Source organism: Candoia aspera, chromosome 1 (assembly GCF_035149785.1).
Source record: "Candoia aspera isolate rCanAsp1 chromosome 1, rCanAsp1.hap2, whole genome shotgun sequence".
Taxonomy (NCBI): Eukaryota; Metazoa; Chordata; class Lepidosauria; order Squamata; family Boidae; genus Candoia; species Candoia aspera.
The window spans coordinates 230,057,406-230,061,005 of NC_086153.1; the positions used below are offsets into that span (position 1 = coordinate 230,057,406).

At 38.6% G+C, this 3,600-nt stretch overlaps 1 pseudogene; it reads right to left on the reverse strand.

Annotated features, from left to right (window-relative positions):
- Positions 1–2,671: 2,671 nt before the first annotated feature.
- LOC134488592 (olfactory receptor 5AR1-like) lies at positions 2,672–3,600 on the reverse strand (annotated as a pseudogene).

The window sequence follows — 3,600 nt, forward strand, 5'->3', positions numbered from 1 at the left end:
ACTGGTAGTTTTATTTTGGGTATTTGCTTCCAATTTTTCTTCCAAGTTGGTGCACATGGTTGTCTCCCAGTTTTACCTTCACAATAGTGATGGGAGGGAGGTTTGAAGGAGAAGGATCCTGAGTAAGCTTTGACCCTGGTTTCCCAATGCTAATCCAAAAGACTAATAACTTCATTATGTAGTGACCTGTAGATTTGAATAGCTGTTGTAATCAACAAAACACCTTTACATAAATGGGTGGTTGTGATCCAAAGGCTGAAGGAGGGATAGAAGGACATAACCATTTGTTTAACATAATAAATGTGCAAGTTCCTCTTTCAGCTTTTGTTGTAGCAAAAGGAACAAAACATATATTGAGAACATATTTTGATACGTGTCTTCTTTTTGCCCTTCACCTTCAAAGATATCCTGTCTGAGTTCATAGCTGGTGTTGATTCTTTTTAATTAGCCACTCATCCAGGATAATGATTTCTAACTAACTGACTAGCATTCCTTTTAGGGAATTGGAAGTTTATAAAGACCAATTTAAAGAATGGCATTCCACCAAATGCAAATGAATGTTTGTCACCCCTCAGAATACAGATTAGATTTTCAAAAGAGAAAATAATAGAAGAAAGAAGAACCTCTTACCTTTGCCTTGCTCCAGAAAAATCTCAGTTCACCAAAGATTAGAGCTAATATAGTTTTATATAAAAAAGTCCTATACTACTCTACCTACAGAGGAACCACAGGCTGGTAATACATGTAGTATGTAGTATATTAACTCATTAAGTTCAGCCCATTTTTGTCATTCTTGTTGATTGAGCTGAATCATATGAAGGCACAGAAGTGGTGATAATCAATTTGCTTCTCCCACAGAAGATATACAGTAGAAGCTGGTATAAGCAAAAAAGAAGAGAAACCTACTGCCTTCATGTCCTACTTGTGGGCTTTTTGGAAACAGAGAGTTATTCTAGAGCAGTGTTTCTCAGCCTTGGCAACTTTCAGATGTGTGGACTTCAACATGGCTGGCTGGGGAATTCTGGGAGTTGAAGTCCACACATTTTAAAGTTGCCAAGGTTGAGAAACACTGCTCTAGAAATACTATGCCAGATATGAGTGTCTTCTAGCCTCTGCCCTTTCTCCTCCTCCATGATAAGCTCCCCTTTTGTTAAAACTGTGTTTGCTTCCCTTTGCCTGCCATTTTGCTGGCTTGCTTTGCAAAGTACTCTCTTTTATGCCTGGGATCACTCACTAGGATTGTTGGCTGCTGCTAATTTAAAAATGGAGCTGCAGTACCATTTTATTTATGAATGTGCATAATTTTCATCAATACATTTAGTGATGTAAATATTATGCTTAAATATCTCTTTATCATACAGCTTCAATACAGGAAATGATTTTGGATTTTAATCTGGTGATCAGAATGTCATCATAGCCACTGAAAGATGAAATAGAGCCAATGAAAATGCATTCTAAGATTTGAAAGGAAAAAAAAAGGACCAATAAACAGACTGAAATAAAGTACAAACCTTGTAAATTTCTGCTAATTGCAAAGTTCTGTATTGATTTCATCAGAAAATGTCTATTCCTTTGCAGGGCAGCATTCTTATGAACAATAATAAAAATTCAACAATACACATTTAATATAAAGTTAAACAAATACAGAGAGCATTCCAGCTAAAATTATTTTTTAAAAAGATTGGTCTCATTCCTCTCAATATGGTCTTTAGTACAATTATGCTTATCCTGGTGCTCCTCCAGATGTATTGGACTCTAAATCCCATAAATCCAGAGTAGCATAGTCATAAATTGGATAAGCCTGGCTGTATATGTACTTTATTTTTTATTTGAAAGAATGTGGACCTGTTGTTTATTTGTTCAGTCACTTCCGACTCTTCGTGACTTCATGGATCAGCCCACACCAGAGCTTCCTGTCGGTTGTTGCCACCCCCAGCTCCCCCAGGGACGAGTCCGTCACCTCTAGAATACCATCCATCCACCTTGCCCTTGGTCAGCCCCTCTTCCTTTTGCCCTCCACTCTCCCTAGCATCAGCATCTTCTCCAGAGTGTCCTGTCTTCTCATTATGGGGCCAAAGTATTTCAGGTTTGCCTTTAATATCATTCCCTCAAGTGAGCAGTCTGGCTTTATTTCCTGGAGGATGGACTGGTTGGATCTTCTTGCAGTCCAAGGCACTCTCAGAATTTTCCTCCAACACCACAGTTCAAAAGCATCGATCTTCCTTCGCTCAGCCTTCCTTATGGTCCAGCTCTCGCAGCCATATGTTACTACGGGGAACACCATTGCTTTAACTATGCGGACCTTTGTTGTCAGTGTGATGTCTCTGCTCTTAACTATTTTATTGAGATTTGTCATTGCTCTTCTCCCAAGGACTAAGAGCCTTCTGATTTCCTGGCTGTAGTCAGTGCCTGCAGTAAACTGATAATTTCAGAAACAACAGCAATCTTTAATTTATTTTTGTTGAACTGTGAACTACTATATACATTTACAGCCTTGTGATTTTATAACAGTCAATAGTTATAAAGGTTTTTGATCCTGTGATGTGTACAGACCATAATTTTGATTTAAGATTACCAGCAACACTCTTCTTGTTAACTGCTCTAACTATATTCTTTTTCCCACTGATGTTCTTTCTCTTTAGAAACGGCAGAGCGGAAATGAAGTTATCAATTAAATTTGTCTAGGCCGATTCCCTTTAAAAATCCATACTGATTTTGTCACAGCATCTTTCACTTCCTTATTCCTCAGACTGTAGATGAGGGGGTTGAGCATGGGGATCACAACCGTGTAGAATATAGAAGCCCATTTGTCCATTGAATAGCTGGAGGTGGGCCGAAAGTACATGAAGACTATTGTCCCATGGAATATCCCACAGCTGTCAGGTGAGAAGTACAGGTAGAAAATGCCTTATGCCTGCCGTCAGCAGAGCACATTCTCAGGATTGTACCCAAAATATAAACATAGGATACAAGAATCATACCAATGCTGTTTAATTCAATGAAGCCAGCAAAGGCAAATATCACAATTTCATTGATGTACGTATCAGAGCAGGAGAGCATTAGGAGTGGAGGTATGTCACAGAAGAAATGATTGATAAGATTTGATCTACAGAATGATAGTCGGAATGTAGAGGTAGCGTATGCTATTGTATCCATTAGGCCTATATAGTATGCAACAGCAATCATTTGTTGGCAGACTTTTTTGGGCATTATAGCTGAATGTCCTGAATCTCTAAAGTCATAGGCCATCATAGCCAACAAAACACACTCGGTATCTGCAAATGAAACAATTAGAAAGAGCTGTGTAGCACAGGCACTAAATGAAATTCTTTTTGTTTCAACCAACAAGTCAATCAACATTTTAGGAGTAATGGTTGAGGAGCAGCAGAGATCAACAAAGGATAGATTGCCCAGGAAGTAATACATGGGTTTGCGAAGGTGGAGTTGAGTGCAAATCAACAGAATCATCCCAAGATTCCCTAACACAGTGATGGCATAAACCAAGAGGAAGGTCATAAAAATAACAAGCTGCATTTTGGGATTGTCTGTGAATCCCTGAAGAATGAATTCGGTAATGACAGAATCATTTCCTTTGTCCAT